This window comes from Pan paniscus, chromosome 6, assembly GCF_029289425.2.
Source record: "Pan paniscus chromosome 6, NHGRI_mPanPan1-v2.0_pri, whole genome shotgun sequence".
Lineage (NCBI taxonomy): Eukaryota > Metazoa > Chordata > Mammalia > Primates > Hominidae > Pan > Pan paniscus.
Window position 1 is genome coordinate 45,824,274 of NC_073255.2, and position 26,154 is coordinate 45,850,427.

At 38.1% G+C, this 26,154-nt stretch overlaps 2 long non-coding RNA genes across 2 annotated transcripts in view; one reads left to right on the forward strand and one right to left on the reverse strand.

Moving 5' to 3' along the window:
• LOC117980934 (uncharacterized) overlaps positions 1-26,154 on the reverse strand; it is a 370,564-nt gene that overhangs the window by 257,296 nt on the left and 87,114 nt on the right. The window lies entirely within an intron of this gene.
• LOC129398418 (uncharacterized) lies at positions 6,892-11,772 on the forward strand. The gene is made up of 3 exons (XR_008626220.2): positions 6,892-9,584; positions 9,842-10,031; positions 11,307-11,772. It is a non-coding gene; the product is annotated as an uncharacterized LOC129398418 (long non-coding RNA).

Sequence of the window (26,154 nt, forward strand, 5' to 3'; positions counted from 1 at the left end):
AAATGAGCTGTAAGCAATATCATTGAGGTCACTCTGAAGAGCTATTGTAAAGCCATGTCCGGTGCATTCATGAGAGCTGGAGAAGGAAGCTGGGATATGCAAGAGGCGTAGGAGGCCCAACCTCTCCTTAAACGTTCTATTTTCTAATGCCCACAGCCCCTTAAAAGAACTATCTCCTCTGGGTCTACTTTACCCTCCTGATAGTAGTGAATACCCACACTGGGGCTGCTGAAAGGCAGGCAACTATCTTTGTGGCCTCTTCTGTGTTTCCACAATTAGGAAATGCTGACTGAGGAGTGTTTCTCTCTCAGGGGCCTCAAGCACCTCTGGGTCATTTAGCTGTGTAAGTCAGGAAAGTCCAGATAATTTCCCAAGTGTCTTCCAGGTAGCTGAATCAGCTGCCACACAGGACTAGGCAGAAGCCTGCAAGGTCTTAGTATTAGCTAATTATTTTCATTCTCTGTGTCCCTTGATGGGATTCGGAATGCACCTTGTGCCACTGGCCCCATGCTCAAGTTGCTCAAGAAAAGCAACATGGAATGAAGGAATTCACCATCTTTGCCAGACGAAGTGTTTATTTATAAATAGAAGGATTCTTCTAACAAAGGGAGGCAGATGTTCACTATCCTGATTCATTTCAAATGTGCTCAGACTAATTCAACAAGCTTCACACAGGGGATCAGAGGGCAAGCCCTGTTTTCCTGACATCCTTCAGGGTCACATTAAACCCATGTTGTGTTTTCTGAGAGATTAGAAACAGACTGCAAAGTGGACCCAACAGATTTTGAGAGACAACTTTTCTGCACTAATATAAAACCCCTCAGTATTTTTTTCATGTGTATGATGTAGGAGTTGTTATTCATGCTAACTACCCCTTTATTCAAAATCTCAGACATGCAGGGAGGCTTAGATGCCAATCATTTTACACACTCTTTATTCTCTGTTTATTCATCATCAAGGGCCAAGCAACTTCAGTGTGAGTAAGACTCAAGGGATGTTAAGAGAAACATTCTTAATTTCATAACAATAAAAATATATGTTTTTCAAACTGAAAAGACAGCACTATATGAGTAAGACTCCCTTGAGTCCAAGGAGTGATGTTTAACTTTGTTTGAGAAGTTTATTCTTGCCTCAAGTAAAATGAAACTAGTAAATATCAAGTCCCAATGCAGATTGACTGATTAACAAATTGCTTTAATTGCTTTAAACAGAGAGGCCAAATATTTTGACTTAACCATTTTTCACTGAAGTCTTTCACTAAACCTGACCACAGCTGTCCTTGAGGCCAGATGTTAGCTGTAAAAATCAGTGCATTTAATATACCGTGCAACCTCTCTGCCTTTTTAGATGGGCTGAAGCCCACAGCGTCTGTGTGTATTAGCAGTACATGGCTTCGGTCGCTGTGTTGAGATGCCTATTTTCCTCATGTGGTTTGGCGGTAGCTCAGATTTCCTCTAAGCTTGTGCACAATCACTTCATTTAGAAGCTATCTGCTTCTATTGAGGTAAAGGAACCTCACAATTGCACTTGGTACTGCCTGTTCCTGAAAGTATTTGGACAAAGTCAAATACCTTCCCCTTTTATCATTGTTAAGCTGCCCAAGCCCAGTTAATTGTGGCCTCACCAAATGCATTTTCCTAGAAGGTTGCACGATCTGGCCTGGCACTCCTCTCAGGGGAATGAGTAGTTTGCAGAGTTTCCAGGGTTGTCCGGGGCCCTCTGCTCCCCACCTGAAGCACTGCATTTTCTGCTTTGTTAATTAGAAGCTTAGGACTGTGCAAATGCCTGTCTGTAACTCCTCACCGCAAATTTGCAAAACCTGGGGAATAGCGATGCAATGGAAAGAGCATGGGTTTCAGAACTGGAAAGACCTGGGCTTAAATCAAGCAACACCATTGAATTTCCTGAATACCCATTGATTCCAGTCTAAGCTCTACTTTTGACTTAAGGCAGTACAGTAATTTCCAAGCCAGACTGAAGACTGCTTCAGGGTCTGCAAATGTTTGAGTGACTTCTTAAAAACCATAATTAAAACTTTTTAAAAATAGTAATTAGAAAGCACATACACTCAAGTGTGTTAGGTACTAAAATTCGTTGTTCCCTAAATAGCCTCTTTGTTCTTACTGATTACAAGTATGAAATTATAAATTAAACTTTTATTCATAAAAGCCTATTTTAATCTGTATTGTAAGATGGAATTACAGTTGTGGTTTCATGTGGAAAAAAAAAAGGCCCCACTGTTAAAAATGTTTGAAAACCACTGCTTAAGAATGTGATTCCAACTCTTCCAAAATGTTCTTTCCCTGAGATATTCAGTGTTTCCTATCAACCCATGAAATGCTGCAGTTTGAAGGTGCTTAACTTTCAGATCTCTCTGTCATCATTTCTTGTAAGGTTGTCTCAGCTACTTGGGAGGCCGAGGCAGGAGGATTGCTTGAGCCTTGGAATTTCAGGCTATAGTACACTATGATTGTGCCTGTGAAGAGCCACTGCACTCCAGCCTGCCTGGGTAACATAGTGGCACCCCATCCCTTATTTTTAAAAATGGTTTGAAAAATGACATGTATTTTTAAAGAGTGCCATGACAGGGATGCAGGGCGGGTTTGATGACACAGATCCTCTATGTTGGCTAAAAGATAGGGTTAAACCTAGGCAAAAGTAGTTCCACTCAGCGAGCGTTCCATTAGAAGAGATTTAACACACAGTGTTGTCACTCTCAGGCAAAGTGGGGCAGAGGGAGCAATATCGGCAAAGGAATAAGACAGTAATGCCTGTGAAAGTTGGAGGTCTTTCAATATGACAGGAGCATGAAAAAGAGAGGCTGATGAATACACATAGAAGATTAGGCCCAGAGCAAATGGTGCAGATTTTGTATATTCTGCAAACCTATTTGGAATTTACCCAGCAAGAAACATTGGAAGTCTTTTAAAAAGCAGAGACATTTGAAAACTTCTGCATGGATCTTCTGTATTTTCCCAGGGGCAGTCTGACTCTTCCCCTTTTTAGCTCATATGATTAAATCATAAACTTCTTTTTGGGATCATATAGGTCAAATAGAGCTGTTTAGGTTTTGTATAGTCTTTGCCATTTACTAGTGTGACTTTAGCCAAGTTCTTAAATATTTGAATCAAGTCTGGTACCATATTCTGTAAAGTAGATTTTAGTTGCCTATAAGAGAAAACCTCATTTACACAGGCTCTTTCTTCCAAAAATACTCTTTTGACTTCTTTTCACCCAGGAAGTTCTCTTTTCTTAGCACAGATGTCACCTCCCTGGGGACACCACCTTTGGATACTCAGACTGAATCAGGGCCCTCAAGATACCTTCCAACAACACCCTGCACTAGTCTACAGAGTCACCACACATGGAATGATTCGTAATTATTTACTTCTTTGTTAAAAAAGTTATGAACAATGCTGTATGCTCAGGGTTCTTACATACTAGATAAAGTCTGTCAATGGCCTTTTAAAAATCACTAAATAAAATAAAATGATATGGCAATGGAGAAACCTGAGGTTAGCTTGATTTTTTTTCTTTGTATTTGATTTTTATGCTTACATGGCTGAGCAACTAATTTTTAGAGCTTTATTGAGGTATAATTCACACACAATGAATTGCACATATTATAGTATACAATCTGATGTTTTAAAATATATGTGTGTGTATATATACATTCCCATGAAATAGTCTCCACCATGAAGATAATTAGCACACCCACCACTCCCAAATGTGATCTTGTGCTTTTTTTTTTTTTGAGATGGAGTCTCGCTCTGTCACCCAGGCTGGAGTGTGGTGGCGCGATCTCAGCTCACTGCAACCTCCACCTCCTGAGTTCAAGCGATTCTTTTGCCTCAGCCTCCCTAGTAGCTGAAATTACAGGTGTGCACCACCATGCCCTGCTAATTTTTTATATTTTAGTAGAGATAGGATGTTGCCAAGTTGGCCAGGCTGGTCTCAAACTCCTGACCTCTGGAGATCTGCCTGTTTCTCCCTCTCAAAGTGCTGGGATTACAGGCATGACCCAGCATGCCCAGCCCTTGTGTCTCTTTGTAATCGTTTTGTCCTCCCCACCCCAACTCTCTCATTCCCCGCTCTTCAGTAAACCACTGATCTGCTTTTATTCACTGCCTGTTAGCTTTTATTTTCTAGAGCTACATGTAAATGAAACCGCACAGTATATACTCTTTTTGGGGAGGGTTCGGGGTTTGGTTTCTTTCGCTAAGCACAATTATTTTGAGATGCACTCATATTTTTGCATAAAGGAATATTTATATTGCTGAGTAGTATCCCATTGTATGAATATACCAAGATTTTTTTATTCATTCACCTGTCGATAGCATTTGCATTGTTTCTAGTTTTTTGCAAATACTAATAAAGCTGCTATGAACATTTGTGTGTACATATTAATAAATTCAAATTTAATAAGAATTTTTGCCCTTTGAAATACATTGTTTAGAGAATGAAAATACAAAACCATGCATTGGAAGAAAGTATTTGCAAACCACATATCTGATAAAGATCTTCAACACTCAATAATAAAAAACAAAAACCCAACTGAAAAAATAGGCAAAAGATTTGATCAGACATGTTTCAAGGGATTTTGGATCTTGCTTCTAAACTTTGTCAGGCTGGACTGAGCAGCACTGGGTCTAGAGCTAATTCTTTCCTACAACAAAAGTATCTTGCTACTTTACTCCATGTCCCATGAGTGATGAGGTTTCCCAATCTGGCTCTTGGGAACAGGAACAGTTTCTGACTTTGCGTGAACCTCAGAAGTTATTTTCTCTAATTATTTCAGGTGGTTCTCTCCCTGGCCTCAGGTAGCTTCCTTACAAGCACATGTTGATCTTTACTCAGCTGAAGACTGAAGGGACCCTCTGCAAATCTTCATATCTTACTGTCTGTTCAGCTCTCTCTTCTTCAGTCCTTTGCCCTGAGCCTTCATGGACTCCCATCTCCATGAACTCAACTCTGAGAAACCACTGGGTTCTGTCTGGGGTCCCCCCACCTGCATTATGGCCTGGAAACTCTCCCCAGGCAAAAATATGTGGCAACAGCAGAACTCACCTCACTTCTTACTAGTGTCTCAGGGATCCTTATGGTTTGTTGTCTGATATTTAATGTCTTAAAATCCTTAGTTTCATACAGTTGCCCAATTTTCTAATTTCATGGGAGAGTAAACCCAGTCCCTGTTACTCCACGTTGGCCAGAGTGAAATTCTCTGAATGCTGAAACAGGTACCTAACAGTTATTGAACACACTTATTGATAGTTGTTTAATCTGCATGACAATCCTATCAGTGGTGTATTATTTCTGCCCCCAGAGAGGTAACAGAGATTGCCTGGGAGGACACAGATGGTAACTGGAAAGACTGTGATTTGAACTTGGGCAGTACTACACAGCTTATTTTTTGAAATGTAATATCTTAGTAAGCATTTCTCTCATACCCAAATTTTATATATGTATGTATGTGTAAATATGTATAAATATAATATATATATATCTGTTTTTAAATTTTATTTATTATTATACTTTAAGTTTTAGGGTACATGTACACAATGTGCAGGTTAGTTACATATGTATACATGTGCCATGCTGGTGCGCTGCACCCACTAACTCGTAATTTAGCACTAGGTATATCTCCTAATGCTATCCCTCCCCCCTCCCCCCACCCCACAACAGTCCCCAGAGTGTGATGTTCCCCTTCCTGTGTCCATGTGTTCTCATTGTTCAATTCCCACCTATGAGTGAGAATATGCGGTGTTTGGTTTTTTGTTCTTGCAGTAGTTTACTGAGAATGATGATTCCCAATTTCATCCATGTCCCTACAAAGGACATGAACTCATCATTTTTTATGGCTGCATAGTATTCCATGGCGTATATGTGCCACATTTTCTTAATCCAGTCTATCATTGTTGGACGTTTGGGTTGGTTCCAAGTCTTTGCTATTGTGAATAGTGCCGCAATAAACATACGTGTGCAAACTATACTACAAGGCTACAGTAACCAAAACAGCATGGTACTGGTACCAAAACAAAGATACAGATCAATGGAACAGAACAGAGCCCTCAGAAATAATGCCGCGTATCTACAACAATCTGATCTTTGACAAACCTGAGAAAAACAAGCAATGGGGAAAGGATTCCCTATTTAATACATGGTGCTGGGAAAACTGGCTAACCATATGTAGAAAGCTGAAACTGGATCCCTTCCTTACACCTTATACAAAAATCAATGCAAGATGGATTAAAGACTTAAACGTTAGACCTAAAACCATAAAAACCCTAGAAGAAAACCTAGGCATTACCATTCAGGACATAGGCATGGGCAAGGACTTCATGTCTAAAACACCAAAAGCAATGGCAACAAAAGCCAAAATTGACAAATGGGATCTAATTAAACTCAAGAGCTTCTGCATAGCAAAACAAACTACCATCAGAGTGAACAGGCAACCTACAAAATGGGAGAAAATTTTCACAACCTACTCATGTGACAAAGGGCTAATATCCAGAATATACAATGAACTCAAACAAATTTACAAGAAAAAAACAAACAACCCCATCAAAAAGTGGGCAAAGGACATGAACAGACACTTCTCAAAAGAAGACACTTATGCAGCCAAAAAACACATGAAAAAATGCTCACCATCACTGGCCATCAGAGAAATGCAAATCAAAACCACAATGAGATACCATCCCACACCAGTTAGAATGGCAATCATTAAAAAGTCAGGAAACAACTGGTGCTGGAGAGGACGTGGAGAAATAGGAACACTTTTACACTGTTGGTGGGACTGTAAACTAGTTCAACCATTGTGGAAGTCAGTGTGGCGATTCCTCAGGGATCTAGAACTAGAAATACCATTTGATGCAGCCATCCCATTACTGGGTATATACCCAAAGGACTATAAATCATGCTGCTATACAGACACATGCACATGTATGTTTATATATCTGTTTTTGAAACAGAGTGTAATTTATTCCATGGATATCTTTCTCTTACAATTTTGAATATGCCTTCAAAAATCCATTTTTTAAATTTTTATTCAGGCACATCATTTGTATGTTGGATTATCTTTGAAACATATTTATCAATGGGGGAATGACTCAATGCTGTATGCTCTTACTAGGGTATAGTAGTCACGATTAAATGATGTTGTGTTATTATGTTGCCATTATCGAGATATTTAATGAAGAAAACACAGATATCAATAACTGAGTTGAAAAGTGATTCAGAACAATTGGATACCATGTGAAGAACTAGGACTGTCTTAACTAATTTATTGTATTTATAGTCTCCTTTTTTGTGTGCACCAAAATGTTACATGTACAAAATAATCTATGTTTAAGATTAAATAAGCTCCTTTGGTAAATATAAAAATTTTAAGAAATAAAACAGCATTACATTATAGTGTAATTGTAGCACTTTTCCTTTTTCAGTGGTACATAGAATAATAGCATGACTTACAATTGATGGCACCTTTGATTTAATGAAATATGGCATAATTTATTTAAATGTTTTAATTTTTTATGTTTATCCTCTGCACTAATGCTTATGCCTTATTTTAATAATTAAATTTCAGGCATAGTGTTCTGTTTATTATAGTTTCTGACATATGTGTTCTTAATATTGTTGTTTGGTTCCCTATTTTATTTCTTTAACACCGTGTGTTTGTCCATTATCACATTGGTATAAAGAACTACCTGATATTAGGTAACTTATAAAGAAAATAAGTTTAAGTGACTCACAGTTCCATAGGCTGTATAGGAGGCATGGCTGGAGAGGCCATGGCAGAAGGTGAAAGGGAAGCCAGCACATCTTCACATGGCAACAGGAGAGAGAGAGTGTGAAGGGGGAAGTGCCACACACTTTCAGATCTCTTGAGAAGTCAGTCAATATCACAGTAACAGCAAGGGGTAAATCCACCCCCATGATTAAATCACCACCCACCAGGTTCCCACCAAAACACTGGGAATTACAATTCAACATGAGATTTGGGTGGGAATACAGAGTCAAACCATACCACATTGCAACCTCATTTTTTCCCCCTAATTCATTCCATTGGTATTACTATTCTTTTTTTAAGGCTTTCTTTGAAAATGAGTTTTTATTAAGTACTATGGTTGTGAGGGAATTATTTTCTTTTCGTTAGACTGGTTTGTTGCCTATAGAATTAATTTTCCAAAAGAACTTTCTCACTTTATCTTTTCTATTTAAACTCCAATAATTTGCCCCATAATTTTCTGTTCCCTACTTCGGTAGTGCCCTGCCCTGTCCTGCTCTGCAGTTCGGCTTGTCGCATCCCCATCAATCTCTCAATGTCTATCTCAAAAACTCTTTATTTAATATGATTTTCATAATTTCATAAGATTAATAAGACCTCTCCCCCTTTCAAACTTCAAAAGATGCTATGAGGATAGCATCTTTTCCATATCTTGTAGATTCTATAGGTTCTCCTTTGAAGTTTAATTATTTATGTAATTGTGTAATAGGTTTGTTTGTTTTATTTTTTAGCACATCTTCGTATTCCCCCAATTAAAGCAAAGAGACTTGTACATAATAGATACTTCATAAATACTGGCAGAATTGAATTGAGTTGATATATCTAGGTTATGAAAAACTCTGTTATATGAACAATTAATTTTCTGGGTTTTCTGTTGCTTTGTTTTGTTTTTGGAACAGGATCTCACTCTGTCACCCAGGCTGGAGTTCAGTCGTGCAATCATGGCTCACTGCATCATCAGTCTCCTGGGTCTAAGTGATCCTCCTCACTTCAGCCTCCGGAGTACCTGGGACCATAGATGCGCACCACCGCACTCAGCTAATTCTTAATTTTTTTTTGTACAGACAGGGACTTGCCATGTTGCCCATGCTCAATTAATTTCCTGACGTGATTATAAAAATTATTGAGGAGTTATTAATATATCTTTAGATGGTGGTTCTCTGCCTTTAGGGCCTATCAGAATTATGCTTGTAAGTTTTCTTTGTTTTTGTTTTGTTTTAATAGCAATTCTTGGTTCAAGCCAAATCTACTAAAACTATAATTGCTGAGAATGGGGCCCAGGAAATTGTTTGTAAAAGCTCTACAGAGTATTATGATGCTTGTGGAAGTTTAAAAATGCTGGTTTTAGGAAGTAATATGATAATTTTCTTCTGAGCTCTATGCAGATTTTGGAACATTTCTTAGTTATCCTAATAACTGGACATGTGTCTTGATTAAGCAAAATGGTGAATGTGCTAGAATAGCCAAAATCTTTTTTCTCATGAAGGGAAAATATAGCACAAATTAAATATGGGGTTTACTTTAAGCCATTTCTTCACATATTCAATATAAGATTTTATGTAGAAATAATCTAGCCCTGACAATATTCTTCTTCCTTGAATATGATCATTATTTGTCCTGCCCCACCCCAGTAGCATAAGCTGCTATAAAAGGATATACATTCTCACAACTAAGAGTAACTCATTTTTTTTTGGCAGTGTCAGCTTAATTTTGTGTAAATAGTCTGGAAACATGATTTTCATCACAGCAAGCAAAACTTGTATAGACATGTTTGTAAGAGGATATTTATACACCACCCCAGGTAAGTCGTTAATCAGATAATGTGCACAGTTTCCTACGTACTGAATAACCCAGTGTTAATCATCCCGAAGCATTTGTGTATTTATTAATAATTTATGTGATTAAGTTAGTGTCTATAGAGATTCCAGAGTAGCTTGTAGGGTCTCCGTCCTCCAGAAATTTAGAATCGCAGATGAGTGAAAGAATGTGGATATGACTGAATTTGTTTAAATGACAGAACCGATAGAATAAATCTCTTACCCCTTTGGCTATAAATAGGCATGTCTTTGTGGATCCAACACTACTAATGAATTTGCATAAACTGTGGGGCAGAAAAGTAATGAATCTTCTATAAAGATACAGACACTTGAAATGCCAAGTTTTGGAGAACCAGAATTACAGCATCTGAGTTTTGGGAAAGATAATAAGCCTGGATTTAAGCTATGCATATCTTCTGTTATGCCATCAGGTACCTGACCATTCTGACATAAATTTGTGGCTTACCTATGAGGTGTCTACAGCTGACCAACATTTACATAGATAGAGAATGCATTTTGTGTTAGTTGAGTCATAAGAACATGAGGCTTATGATCCTCCATTTAGTTACTTTGAGCTCCCCAAACACACTCTTTTTGGCATCAGTCTTGGGGAGGTGTTTTTGTGTGTTTGCTAAGCAGGATGTAAGGTTCTAAAGGACAAAAATTTTCTTTGTGCCTGTTGTGCCTAGAATTGTGCTAGAGATATAGTAGCTGTTCAATGAATGTTTGTTGATTTAATATTTATTATTCAATTGGAAAAATCAATGCAATACTTTCAATTTAAAACTTATGGTTTTATTTTAATAACCTAGCTCCTTCTTATAAAAGTAAATAGATTTACTATAGAAAATTGGGAAAAATTTTAAAACCTTCAGAAGAAAATAGAAATTTTTGTAGTAATATTAACTAGAGAAAATCATCATAAATATTTTAACATAAGCAGTTCATCTGTGAGTGTTTTTATAAATATGATTTAGTGCATACGCATGTGGGGGCGATGTGGGTGTCCACATAGAAAATAAGTGGAATTGTGTACATTGTTTTGACTTGATATATCATGAGCATTTTCTCATATAATTAAATGCTTTGAAACTATAATTGTTTAGTGGCTACATAATTTTCAATCAAACGGATGTACCAAAGTTTGTTGGGCGTGTACCATATTTGAAGTTATTAAGGTTGCTTTTGTTTAGTTATTTTTGGTAAAAATAAATAATACAATCATGAATGTCCTTATGTGTTAGACTTCTAACATCACTAATTATTCCCTTAGGATAATTCCTCTCTGAAATGGCTATAAAAATTTGTATATAAACTAAAGATTTTCAAGGATGTCTCTTTTATTTCATTCTTGACAACAGTGATAATCATGCTTTTAAGTTTCTTTCTAACTATGTAAAATATAACATTAACTGCATATTTGAACTTAATTTATTAGTTGTGCATAGCAATATATTTTCATAAGTGGATGTTTAATTAAATAATTACAAGTATATGTGACATATTATTTGCTGTCTTTTTCTTAGTGGTTTGTAAAAGCTCTGTATATATTACAGATAGGAAGCATTTATGTACTGCATACATGTTTCCCTTTAAATTGCTATTTCACTTTAAATTTTACATTACTTTTTGATATACAGAATATTTACATTTTTGTACATGTCAAAATGTTAATTTATGATTTCTTGTACCATCTTTGTTCCTAGGATGCTCTTTCTCAACTGACATCACCTGCATTTAGTCCATTTCAGTTCTTCCATGGCTTTATGTTTTCAGTAGGTTACATTTTAAAATTCATCTGTAATTTATTGCAATATAAGGTATGAGACAAATTGAATTTTATTTCCTGATAATATCTTATGATAATTTATTCAAGAATTGTTCCTATCCTCAATTATTTTGTATACAAATTCAGTTACTATTAAATTATGCTCCTGATTCCTTCTGTTTAATTAAAATACCTTCCTTTTCACATTTGTACAAGTGTTAAAATTAAATAACGTCTTATATGTAATAAAGTAAGTCTCTATTCTTTCTAAAATGTCAAGACAATTCTCATCAGCTTTAAAATTGTAAGTAACCTTTAGAATCCTAGTGACAAATACAAAAAGAAGGAAGATGATATTCTATTGAAATTAAATAATTTGCCTAAATTAAAAAAGTAATGTGGGATGAATTAATATGTTTCTAATATTGAGTTCTCCAACTCATTATCCATACACAGCACGACATTCTGTTTACATAAATACACGTCCCTTTTTTCATCTTTTTCTAGGTCCCTCATCAAAGCTGTAACATTTTCTTCAAATAGAACAAGTGTATTTCATATTAGCATCTATCTTAATATTTTTCTTGGGATTTTTTTTTAAAAGTTGTTGGAAATATGGGTTTTAATTTTTTGGTTATTGTGAAGAATGCTTCTATAAACATTCATGTACAAGTTTTTGTGAAGACACATGTTCTCATTTATCTCGGGTAGATACATAGAAGTAGAATTGCTGGATTGTGTGGGAACTCTATATTTAACCATTGAATCACTTCCAGACTATCTCCAGCTACACATTTTGCATTCCCACCAGCAGTGTATGAGAGTTCAAATTATGTATTTGTGATTTTGCTATTCTTCTCTGGAAGTCTCTATTTTAAAATAATCATTAAAGAAGGAAAAGCAAAAGTATCCAACTAGAAAATTTATTTTAATTAGGAGTCACTTTGAGGCCAATTTGACCTGTTTCCTAATTAGCTGAAAAAAGTTTCACAGGTAGTCTTTACCTTTGATCCATTAGGTAAACTTGAAACATTCTAAATGAATTTTAATACGACTTGAATAAAAACATTTCATCTCTAGCTTTTGAGGGAGAGGTCAAGCAACATAAGGAAGAAATACAGAAAGAGAGAATATTCTACTCAAATTAGAGAAACAAAAAAAATAAAAAGTAGGACTGAAGTTCCAGCTAGCCTAAGAGCTTTCACAAAATGATCTGTCTTTCTTTTTCTCTCCCACTATCCTGGCCCTTCCCTCTGCTCCACCACTAATGAGGCTTCAGTCTAGGCAAATTCATTGTGATGCATATGGTTCTCCTTCATACAGACTCTACCTGCAAATCTTGGTGTATTCATTTTCTACGATGCTGTAGCAAATTACTACAAATTTACTGGCTTAAAACAAAATGAATTAATTATTTTATAGTTCTGGTGTTAGGAAGTCCAAAACGGGTGTTAAGAGGCTAAAATCAAGGGTTATGTTTCTTCTGGAAGCTTCAGGAGAGAACATTCTTTGCTTTTTCCATCTCCTTTAGGCAGCCTGCATTCCTTGGCTCTGGCCATGGCTACACCACTCCAGCTTTGCTTCTGTCATCACATCCCCCTCTCTAACTCTCCTGCCTTCCTCTTTCCGTTATAAGGCACCTTGTGATTACACTGGGCCCATCTGGATATTCCAGGATAATGTTCTCAAGAACCTTAACTTAATCATACCTGCAGAGTGCCTTTTGTCATGTAAGGTAACATATTCACAAGTTGCCAAGAGTAAGATGAAGACATCTTGGGCAAGGGAGGGTGGCGGTTGGTGGCACATCACTCTGCCTACCACACTTGTTGTCTGTCATGTGTAACTTATCCTGCAGTATTTTTACAAACAGGGTTACTATGATAAAAAAAAATTCTGACTTCTGCATTGATTTTATATATATATGAAATAATTTATGGGATACATTTTGAATATGGAAATTTATTCATCTGCTTACCACAGTGTAAACAGTATCAAGAAAATTCAAGCAATCAAATATCTTCAGCATAAAAAACAATCTGACATCACACTTATGAGTACAGACAACATTTTATTTTGGGCCAAGACAATACAAAAGCTATCCTGACACTTGTGAAACCAGTAGATTTCTCCAGACACTCCAGAATTATCCGACTGGTTCTCTGGACTTTCTCATGAATGCCTCAGGGCTTTTAATTAGCTCTAAAAGCTGACTTCATCAGCTCCTAAAATTAGGGCTTTTCCTCTTATTAATAGGGCCCATACTTTGCCTCACTATTCAGTGTTCTGTTAAATTTGTGTCAAAATTTAACAAGAGCACTAATGTTTTTATTATGCAGGGTAAGAGCCCCAGACCTGGCACTCAGCAATATCTATAGGCCACTACAAGACAGTTTCATTTCCTCAATCTTGATTGAGATACTCCTCCATTATCTGTGTCCTTTGTCAGCAGGAAGCAACCAGAGTGGTCACTGTCTGATTCCCTCCTGCCTCAAGATTGAGGAAATGAACAAGTCAAGAGGGGACTGAAACCACCCTCATGGGGCTAGCTAGACTTACACACTAGGCTATAGGCAGAATTATAGTTAGGCATTGACCAGGGTGCACTGGTGCACTTCGACTGACTTTTCTGCAGCTGCTACCTGAGAGTCATGTAGCACAGTGACCACCTGCTCCTCCACTGTTTCTATAGATAGAATCTCTGATGATAGACCATTTTACCCAAGAATTGTGTAAGGTATTTTCCAGATCCTGAATTCCAGAAGGATAGCTAATGCCAACTGGTCTGAAGCCCCTCCCCAAGGAACCTACTCAGCACAGAAATGTAGTTTCTTCATCTCCCTGTCCCATGACTTCACCCCTCACTTCTTGACCAATCAGTGGCCACCACCCTTTAGCCCATCATCTGTTCAGATCCCTTAAAAACTCTGTCCCAAAACCTCTTGAGAGGCAGATTTGAGGTTTCCTCCCATCTTCTCATTTTGCCAACCTACAGTTATTATATTCATTCTCTGCTGCAACTCCCGCTGTTTCAGTGTACTGGCTCATTACTGTGCAATGAGCAATGAAACCTGGTGGTCATATAGCATTTCATTGGTAGGAGCATGGGAAACAGCTCAAAATCTTAGATATAAAATGGGACATTTATTATGTTTAGCAGAAGGGTTCTGAAGTATATGGATTAGTTATTGTTTCACATAATAATTTAGGGACTTCTTGTGAATGATAATCTGCTAGTGGTTCTACTCTTCCATTTTACAGTATCAGAAGATACATTTCAGGTTATTAGCAGCTCCTCTGATCAGTCTTTACCCGTCCTTTGTAATACAGACCGTGAGTCCCATCTTAAGAATACAGGACCTCCTACTGACCACATCTTATAGTGGGCCTCTTTGGAAAATGTAGCCACCTCCTCCTTTTTCACTTCCATTCAACCTGGTCCTGTGTAAATAGCTTACCATCATATCCAAAGAGATCTTTTAAATAAAGATGCCATTTTTCTTTGGATATAATGGTACAATAAGATCATCTAGTTGAATGATATTTTCTAAAAGTCCTTTATGTCCTGAGGCTAATTGTAAATCCAGAAAATCTTGATGCTGAATCGGTTGGTATGGTAGTTCTTAATGGTTAGCAAAGAAAAAAAACTGTAATTTCAGTTAGAGTTAAAATTCATCAAAGGCTTTAGACTGAACGTCACCTGACCAGGTTCAACACAGAGCATAATAGCTTTATATTGTGATAAAAGAGAGAAAATATTCTCAGAGCAGACTACAATGTAGGCATATCAGGCTATACTATGAGGATAAAATATTCATAATATCACTTCATAATGATAATAGGACTAGGGCCACCAAAAATTGAGGCACATTTGAGATGTTTCCTTCATTACCAAAGTTTAGCTATAAAAATTACCTTGTCCTTGAGGTTCTGGTTCCTGGCTAGATGGCATAAACACACTCTATCCTATGACTCTCTCTCATTGAATGCAACAATAAGCTCTAGAGAGAATGCAGGAAGCAGCTAACTAAGTACTCCAAAAGTCAATGATAGCCAGCAGCTTAACAAAAGAGAACACAATTTGATATAATACAACACTGGCGGTGAGTTTCTCATTGTTCCCCACTACAGAATCAACCTGCCTGGACTCAAAAGCAGACAAAACCCAGAAGTAAACAGCAGATAGAGATGGAAAAAGCTCCAGAAGAATTTCTCTCCTACAGATTTAAGAGGAGAAAATGAGACTCCTAAGTGTCGTAAAGAATGTGTGTAGGTGGGATATCCTCTTTTTTTTCTGTTCTTTCCCATCCAGCCCCAAGACAATAATATGATGGCATGGTAGAGGTGAAGATAATGGGAGCAGTGGCTCTAGGGACCCCTCTATGTGAAGAGAATATATTCTGGCCAGGGGAGATGTACTCACAAAAGTGACTTTATTATTAAAGTGCTGAAAAAAGGAGAGCAATTCCTAGTGGTGTTTTTTTCTCTGACCTTATGCTTCTTGGCACTGATATAGATGTAGACATGGGAATTGTGAAGCAGAACAGAAAATACAAAGCTTGATTTTCTGACTATAGTATTAAAAAAGGGAGAGTGGAGCCTGGAATCACGAAGAAAACATCAGACAGATTGCAAAAAAAAAAAAAAAGGGAGAATGAGAGATCAGTTGCATCATATTGTTTATGAACTCCTAGGCTCATCTGAGAGCTGTTCATGAGTGTATCTAGTCTTGACAGTGTATTAACATCTTTGAGAACTTCATTAAAGTATAGGCCACCGGCCAGGCCTCAGATTGGCCACTGGGGCTATGCATATGGAACAGACCTAAGTAGCTCTGAAAGTAATAGAGAAATGAGTAGATATTGGAACTATAGCTGGAAGAGAGTGGGTCAGAAGTTGTAGACTGACCAGCCAAGAGCCAAATCACAAATGAACTCTCTTTCACAATTGCCACAAAGAGAATAAAATATCTAGGAATACAGCTAACAAGGGAAATGAAGGACCACCATAAGGAGAACTACAAATCACTGCCCAAAGAAATCAGAGAGGACACAAACAAATTGAAAAACATTCAATGCTCCTAAATAGGAAAAATCAATATCATGAAAATGGCCATACTGCTCAAAACAATTTATAGATTCAATGCTATTCCCATTAAACTACCATTGACATTATTCATGGAACTAGAAAAATATATTTTAAAATTCATATGGAACCAAAAAAAAAGAGCTTGTATAGACAATGCAATCCTAAGCAAAAAGAACAAAGCTGAAGGCATCACACTACCAAACTTCAAACTATACTACAAGGCTACTGTAACCAAAACAGCACAGCACTGGTACAAGAACAGATACATGGACCAATGGAACAGATTAGAGAACCCAGAAATAAGACCACACATCTACAACTATCTGATCTTTGACAGATCTGACAAAAATAAGCAATGGTGAAAGGATTCCCTATTTAATCAATGATGCTGGGAGAACTGGTTAGCCATATGCAGAAAATTGAAATTGGACCCCTTCCTTACACCATATACAAAAATCAACTAAAGATGGATTAAAGACTTAAATGTAAAACCCAAAACTATAAACGCCCTGGAAGACAACCTAGGTAATGCCATTCAGGGCATGGGCAAGGATTTCATGATGAAAGCACCAAAAGTAATTGCAACAAAAGAAAAAATTGACAAATGGGATCTAATTAAACTAAAGAACTTCTGCACAGAAAAAGAAACTGTTATCAGAGTAAACAGATAACCTACCAAATGGGAGAAAATTTTTGAAACTATGCATCTGACAAAGGTCTAATATCCAGCATTTATAAGGAACTTAAACAAATTTACAAGATTAAAAAAGAAAACATTAGAAAGGTATGAGCAAAGGACATGAACAAACACTTCTCAAAAGTAAACATACAAGTGGCCAACAGGTATATCAAAAGAAGCTCATCATGACTGACCATTAGAGAAATTTAAATCAAAACCACAATGAGATACCATCTCATGCCAGTCAGAATGGTGATTATTAAAAAGTCAAGAAACAGCAGATTCTGGCAAGTTTGCAGAGAAACTGTTGGTGAGAGTGTAAATTAATTAAACCATTGTGGAAGACAGTGTGGCAATTCCTCAAAGATCTGGAAAAAGAAATATCATTTGACCCAGCAATCCCATTATTGGGTATATACCCAAAGGGATAAAATTATTCTCTTATAAAAATATACATACACATGTGTTCATTACAGCACTATTCACAACAGCAAAGGCATGGAATCAACCTAAATGTCCATCAATGATAGACTGGATAAAGAAAACGTGGTACATATACACCATGGAATACCATGCAGCCATAAAAAAGAATAAGATTATGTTCTTTGCAGGCACATGGATAGAGCTGGAGGCTATTATCCTTAGCAAACTAATGCAGGAAAAGAAAACCAAACACTGCTCATTCTCACTTGTAAGTGGAAGCTAAATGATGAGAACACATGGACACATAGAGAGGAACAATGCACATTGGGGCCTACCAGGGATTGGGGAGGTGGGAGGAGGGAGAGTTTCAGGGAAAATAACTGATGAGTACTAGGCTTAATACCTGGATGATGAAATAATCTGTACAGCAAACCCCTATGACACACGTTTACCTATGTAACAAACCTGCACATCCTGCATATGTACCACTGACCTTAAAAGTTAAAAAATAATTAATATGTGATTTTTGAAAATAAAAATTTATTTTAAATGTGAAAAAAAGATGTACACTGAAACTAACCAGATATCTTGCCTGTTAAAAAATGAAAGAAGAAAAACTCAACTGTCTCCTTAAGATTTAAACAAGATCCAGATTCTCATGATATAATATTCAAAATGTCCATGATACAATCCAGAATTTCCTCAGCTAGTGAAAGATTGATAAATCTCAACTCACAGTGGAAAAGGCAATCAAAAGTCGCCATTATGATTATGCTCCAGGGAGTAAGGCAGACCATCCTTGAAACAAACAGAAAAGTCAAAATTCTCAGCAAAGAAATAGATAACATAAAGAAGAACTAAATGGAAATTTCGGAACTAATAAAATGAACATAACTAATTCAGAGGATGGGGTCAATATTAGAATGAGAAGACAAACAAAAGAGTAAATTTGAAGAGAGAAATTATACAACCTTAATGACAGAGAAAAAAAGGATTGACAAAAATGAACAAAGACTAAGAGAACTCTGGAAAAAGCAAAAGACATTTACATCATCAGAGTTCCAGAAAAAGACTGTCACAGAAAACTTGTTTGAGAAACAATGGCTGAACATTTCCAAATTTGGCAAAAGACATTAACTTGCAGATTACAGAAGTACAGTGTCTTAGTCCATTTGTATGGCTGTAAAGGAACACCTGAGACTGAGCAGTTTGTAAAGAAAAGAAGTTTAATTGGCTCATGGTTCTTCAGGCTGTACCAGAAGCATGGCAGCAGCATCTGCCTCTGGTGAGAGCTTCAGGCCACTTCCACAAAAGGTGGAAGGTGAAGGGGAGCTGCCATGTGCAGACATCATATGGGGAGAGAGGAAGCAACAGAATCGAGGGGAGTTTCCAGGCTCTTTTTTTACAACACGCTCTTATGGGAACTAGTAGAGCAAGAACTCACTCATCACTGTGTAAATGGCACCAAGTCATTCACGAGGGATCCTCTCCCATGACCAAAACACCTCCCATCAGGCCCCACTTCCAACACTGGGGATCAAATTTCAGCATGACATTTGGAGGAGTCAAACAAACCAAGCCATAGTATACAGCAAACCTCCAAAAGGATAAACTCAAAGAAATCCATACCCAGAAACATTGTAATCTAACAGCTATAAATTTAGGAAATGAAAAATATTTGAAAGCAGCTAGAGGAAAACAATGCACTACCAAAGGGAAGCAATGACTGCTTATTTCTTATTGGAAATCATGGAGGTAAAAAGGTAGCATAAATACATCATTAAAGTGTTAAAGAAAAAGAACTATCAATTATGAATAGTATGCTCAGCAAAAATATTCTTTAGAAATAAACATGTAATAGGCCAGGCACAGTGGCTCATGCCTGTAATCCCAGCACTTTGGGAGATCAAGGCAGGTAGATCACCTGAGGTCAGGAGTTCGAGACCAGCCTGGCCAACATACTGAAACCCCGTCTCTACTAAAAATACAAAATTTAGCCAGGCTTGGTGGCGGGCACCTGTAATCTCAGTTATTCAGGAGGCTGAGGCAAGAGAATTGCTGGAATCTGGGAGGCGGAGGTTGCAGTGAGCTGAGATCATGCCATTGCACTCCAGCCTGGGTGACAACAACAGCAAGAAAACAACTCTGTCTCAAAAAAAAAATATGAAGATATTCTCAGATAAAGAAAAACTAAGGGTATAAGAGTATATCTCATTAGTAGAGCTGTTATGAAAGAAGTACTAAAGTAAGTTCTTCTGGCAGAAGGAAAATGATACCAGAAAGAAACTTACAGCAATGAAGGAAGAGTAAAAGAAATGCTACATATATATATGTGTGTGTGTGTGTAAATATAATAGACTATTTTTCTCTTATGTTCAAATTTATGCAGTTAAAAAAAATGGTATAGCATGGTCTGAAGAGGCTTTAAAGTATGTAGATGTAATATATGAGAACTACAACACAGGATAGTGGAGAATAAAGAGATCTATATGGCAGGAAGATTTCAACATTCCATGTGAAGTAGTAAAATATCAACCCTAAGTAGACTGTGAAAAGTTAAGTTTGTATATTATAATTTGCAATAAAACCACTTTAAAAACCTATTCAAAGAAATATCATCTAAATGGAACAGAAAAATTATAATGAAATGCTCAAAAATTCAAACAATTAAGGAGAAAAACAGGAATAAAAAGCAGAAGAAGCAAACAAACAATACAAAAAACAAAATGGAGTTGGTGGCGCCAAGATGGCTGAATAGGAACAGCTCCGGTCTACAGCTCCCAGCGTGAGTGATGCAGAAAATGGGTGACTTCTGCATTTCCATCTGAGGTACTGGGTTCATCTCAAAGGGGAGTGCCAGACAGTAGGTGCAGGACAGTGGCTGCAGCGCACCATGTGCGAGCCAAAGCAGGGCGAGGCATCGCCTCACTTGGGAAGCACAAGGGGTCAGGGAGTTCCCTTTCCTAGTCAAAGAAAGGGGTGACAGACAGCACCTGGAAAATCGGGTCACTCCCACCCTAATACTGCACTTTTCCAACAGGCTTAGAAAACAGCACACCAGGAGAGAATATCCCACACCTGGCTCGGAGGGTCCTACGCCCACGGAGTCTCGCTGATTGCTAGCACAGCAGTCTGAGATCAAACTGCAAGGTGGCAGTGAGGCTGGGGGAGGGGCGCCTACCATTGCCCAGGCTTGATTAGGTAAACAAAGCAGCCAGGAAGCTCGAACTGGGTGGAGCCCACCACAGCTCAAGGAAGCCTTCCTGCCTCTGTAGGCTCCACCTCTGGGGGCAGGGCACAGACAAACAAAAGACAGCAGTAACCTCTGCAGACTTAAATGTCCCTGTCTGACAGTTTTGAAGAGAGTAGTAGTTCTCCCAGCACACAGCTGGAGATCTGAGAAAAGGCAGACTGCCTCCTCAAGTGGGTCCCTGACCCCTGAGCAGCCTAATTGGGAGGCACCCCCCGGGTAGGGGCAGACTGACACCTCACACAGCCGGGTACTCCTCTGAGACAAAACTTCCAGAGGAAAGATCCGGCAGTAGCATTTGCAGTTCACCAATATCCGCTGTTCTACAGCCACCACTGTTCTACAGCCACCGCTGTTCTGCAGCCACCGCTGTTCTGCAGCCAGCGCTGTTCTGCAGCCACTGCTGTTCTGCAGCCACCACTGCTGATACCCAGGCAAACAGGGTCTGGAGTGGACCTCTAGCAAACTCCAACAGACCTGCAGCTGAGGGTTCTGTCTGTTAGACGGAAAACTAACAAGCAGAAAGGACATCCACACCAAAAACCCATCTGTACGTCACCATCATCAAAGACCAAAAGTAGATAAAACCACAAAGATGGGGAAAAAAAGAGCAGAAAAACTGGAAACCCTAAAAAGCAGAGTGCCTCTCCTCCTCCAAAGGAATGCAGCTCCTCACCAGCAATGGGACAAAGCTGGATGGAGAATGACTTTGATGAGTTGAGAGAAGAAGGCTTCAGACGATCAAACTACTCCAAGCTACAGGAGGAAATTCAAACCAATGGCAAAGAAGTTAAAAACCTTGAAAAAAAATTAGACGAATGGATACCTAGAATAACCAATGCAGAGAAGTCCTTAAAGGAGCTGATGGAGCTGAAAGCCAAGGCTCGAGAACTACGTGAACAATGCAGAAGCCTCAGGAGCCAACGTGATCAACTGGAAGAAAGGGTATCAGTGATGGAAGATGAAATGAATGAAATGAAGTGAGAAGGGAAGTTTAGAGAAAAAAGAATAAAAAGAAACGAACAAAGCCTCCAAGAAATATGGGACTATGTGAAAAGACCAGATCTACGTTTGATTGGTGTAACTGAAAGTGACGGGGAGAATGGAACCAAGTTGGAAAACACTCTGCAGGATATTATCCAGGAGAACTTCCCCAATCTAGCAAGGCAGGCCAACATTCAGATTCAGGAAATACAGAGAATGCCACAAAGATACTCCTCGAGAAGAGCAACTCCAAGACACATAATTGTCAGATTCACCAAAGTTGAAATGAAGGAAAAAATGTTAAGGGCAGCCAGAGAGAAAGGTCGCGTTACCCACAAAGGGAAGCCCATCAGACTAACAGCAGATCTCTTGGCAGAAACTCTACAAGCCAGAAGAGAGTGGGGGCCAATATTCAACATTCTTAAAGAAAAGAATTTTCAACCCATAATTTCATATCCAGCCAAACTAAGCTTCATAAGTGAAGGAGAAATAAAATACTTCACAGACAAGCAAATGCTGAGAGATTTTGTCACCACCTGGCCTGCCCTAAAAGAGCTCCTGAAGGAAGCACTAAACATGGAAAGGAACAACCAGTACCAGCCACTGCAAAAACATGCCAAAATGTAAAGACCATGAAGGCTAGGAAGAAACTGCATCAACTAATGAGCAAAATCACCAGCTAACATCATAATGACAGGACCAAATTCACACATAACAATATTAACTTTAAATGTAAATGGGCTAAATGCTCCAATTAAAAGACACAGACTGGCAAATTGGATAAAGAGTCAAGACCCATCAGTGTGCTGTATTCAGGAAACCCATCTCACATGCACAGACACACATAGGCTCAAAATAAAGGGATGGAGGAAGATCTACCAAGCAAATGGAAAACAAAAAAAGGCAGGGGTTGCAATCCTAGTCTCACATAAAACAGACTTTAAACCAACAAAGATCAAAAGAGACAAAGAAGGCCATTACATAATGGTAAAGGAATCAATTCAACAAGAAGAGCTAACCATCCTAAATATATATGCACCCAATACAGGAGCACCCAGATTCATAAAGCAAGTCCTTAGAGACCTACAAAGAGACTTAGACTCCCACACAATAATATTGGGAGACGTTAACACCCCACTGTCAACATTAGACAGATCAATGAGACAGAAAGTTAACAAGGATACCCAGGAATTGAACTCAGCTCTGCACCAAGCAGACCTAATAGACATCTACAGAACTCTCCACCCCAAATCAATAGAATATACATTTTTTTCAGCACCACACCACACCTATTCCAAAATTGAGCACATAGTTGGAAGTAAAACACTCCTCAGCAAATGTAAAAGAACAGAAATTATAACAAACTGTCTCTCAGACCACAGTGCAATCAAACTAGAACTCAGGATTAAGAAACTCACTCAAAACCGCTCAGCTACATGGAAACTGAGCAACCTGCTCCTGAATGACTACTGGGTACATAATGAAATGAAAGCGGAAATAAAGATGTTCTTTGAAACCAATGAGAACAAAGACACAACATACCAGAATCTCTGGGACACCTTCAAAGCAGTGTGTAGAGGGAAATTTATAGCACTAAATGCCCACAAGAGAAAGCAGGAAAGATCCAAAATTGACACCCTAACATCACAATTAAAAGAACTAGAAAAGCAAGAGAAAACACATTCAAAAGCTAGCAGAAGGCAAGAAATAACTAAAATCAGAGCAGAACTGAAGGAAATAGAGACACAAAAAACCCTTCAAAGTCAATGAATCCAGGAGCTGGTTTTTGAAATGATCAACAAAATTGATAGACTGCTAGCAAGACTAATAAAGAAGAAAAGAGAAGAATCAAATTGATGCAATAAAAAATGATAAACGGGATATCACCAATGATCCCACAGAAATGCAAACTACCATCAGAGAATATTATAAACACCTCTATGCAAATAAACTAGAAAATCTAGAAGAAATGGATAAACTCCTGGACACATACACCCTCCCAAGACTAAACCAGGAAGAAGTTGAATCTCTGAATAGACCAATAACAGGCTCTGAAATTGAGGCAAAAATTAATAGCTTACCAACCAAAAAAAGTCCAGGACCAGATGGATTGACAGCCGAATTCTACCAGAGGTACAAGGAGGAGCTGGTACCATTCCTTCTGAAAGTATTCCAATCAATAGAAAAAGAGGGAATCCTCCCTAACTCATTTTATGAGGCCAGCATCATCCTGATACCAAAGCCTGGCAAAGACACAACCAAAAAAGAGAATTTTAGACCAATATCCTTGATAAACATTGATGCAAAAATCCTCAATAAAGTACTGGCAAACCGAATCCAGCAGCACATCAAAAAGCTTATCCACCATGATCAAGTGGGCTTCATCCCTGGGATGCAAGGCTGGTTCAATATAAGCAAATCAATAAATGTAATCCAGCATATAAACAGACCCAAAGACAAAAACCACATGATTATCTCAATAGATGCAGAAAAGGCCTTTGACAAAAGTCAACAACCTTCATGCTAAAAACTCTCAATAAATTAGGTATTGATGGGACATATCTCAAAATAATAAGAGCTATCTATGACAAACCCACAACCAATATCATACTGAATGGGCAACAACTGGAAACATTCCCTTTGAAAACTGGCACAAGACAGGGATGCCCTCTCTCACCACTCCTATTCAACATAGTGTTGGAAGTTCTGGCCACGGCAATTAGTCAGGAGAAGGAAATACAGGGTATTCAATTAGGAAAAGAGGAAGTCAAATTGTCCCTGTTTGCAGATGACATGATTGTATATCTAGAAAACCCCATTGTCTCAGCCCAAAATCTCCTTAAGCTGATAAGCAACTTCAGCAAAGTCTCAGGATACAAAATCAATGTGCAAAAATCACAAGCATTCTTCTACACCAATAACAGACAAACACAGAGCCAAATCATGAGTAAACTCCCACTCACAATTGCTTCAAACAGAATAAAATACCTAGGAATCCAACTGACAAGGGATGTGAAGGACCTCTTCAAGGAGAACTACAAACCACTGCTCAATGAAATAAAAGAGGATACAAACCAATGGAAGAACATTCCATGCTCGTGGGTAGGAAGAATCAATATCATGAAAATGGCCATACTGCCCAAGTTAATTTATAGATTCAATGCCATCCCCATCAAGCTACCAATGACTTTCTTCACAGAATTGGAAAACACTACTTTAAAGTTCATATGGAACCAAAAAGAGCCCGTATTGCCAAGTCAATCCTAAGCCAAAAGAACAAAGCCGGAGGCATCACACTACCTGACTTCAAACTATACTACAAGGCTACAGTAACCAAAACAGCATGGTACTGGTACCAAAACAGAGATATAGATCAATGGAACAGAACAGAGCCCTCAGAAATAATGCCACATCTCTACAACCATGTGATCTTTGACAAACCTGACAAAAACAAGCAATAGGGAAAGGATTCCCTATTTAATAAATGGTACTGGGAAAACTGGCTAGCCATATGTAGAAAGCTAAAACTGGATCCCTTCCTTACACCTTATACAAAAATTACTTCAAGATGGATTAAAGACTTACATGTTAGACCTAAAACCATAAAAACCCTAGAAGAAAACCTAGGCAATACCATTCAGGACATAGGTATAGGCAAGGACTTCATGATTAAACACTAAAAGCAATGGCCACAAAAGCCAGAATTGACAAATAGGATCTAATTAAACTAAAGAGCTTCTGCATAGTAAAAGAAACTATCATCAGAGTGAACAGGCAACCTACAAAATGGGAGAAAATTTTCGCAACCTACTCATCTGACAAAGGGCTAATATCCCTTTGTCAGATGAGTACAATGAACTGAAACAAATTTACAAGAAAAAAACAAACAACCCCATCAAAAAGTGGGCGAAGGACATGAACAGACACTTCTCAAAAGAAGACATTTATGCAGCCAAAAAACACATGAAAAAATGCTCACCATCACTGGCCATCAGAGAAATGCAAATCAAAACCACAATGAGATACCATCTCACACCAGTTAGAATGGCGATCATTAAAAAGTCAGGAAACAACAGGTGCTGGAGAGGATGTGGAGAAATAGGAACACTTTTACACTGTTGGTGGGACCGTAAACTAGTTCAACCCTTGTGGAAGTCAGTGTGGCGATTCCTCAGGGATCTAGAGCTAGAAATAACATTTGATGCAGCCTTCCCATTACTGGGTATATACCCAAAGGACTATAAATCATGTTGCTATAAAGACACATGCGCACGTATGTTTACTGCGGCACTATTCACAATAGCAAAGACTTGGAACCAACCCAAATGTCCAACAATGATAGACTGGATTAAGAAAATGTGG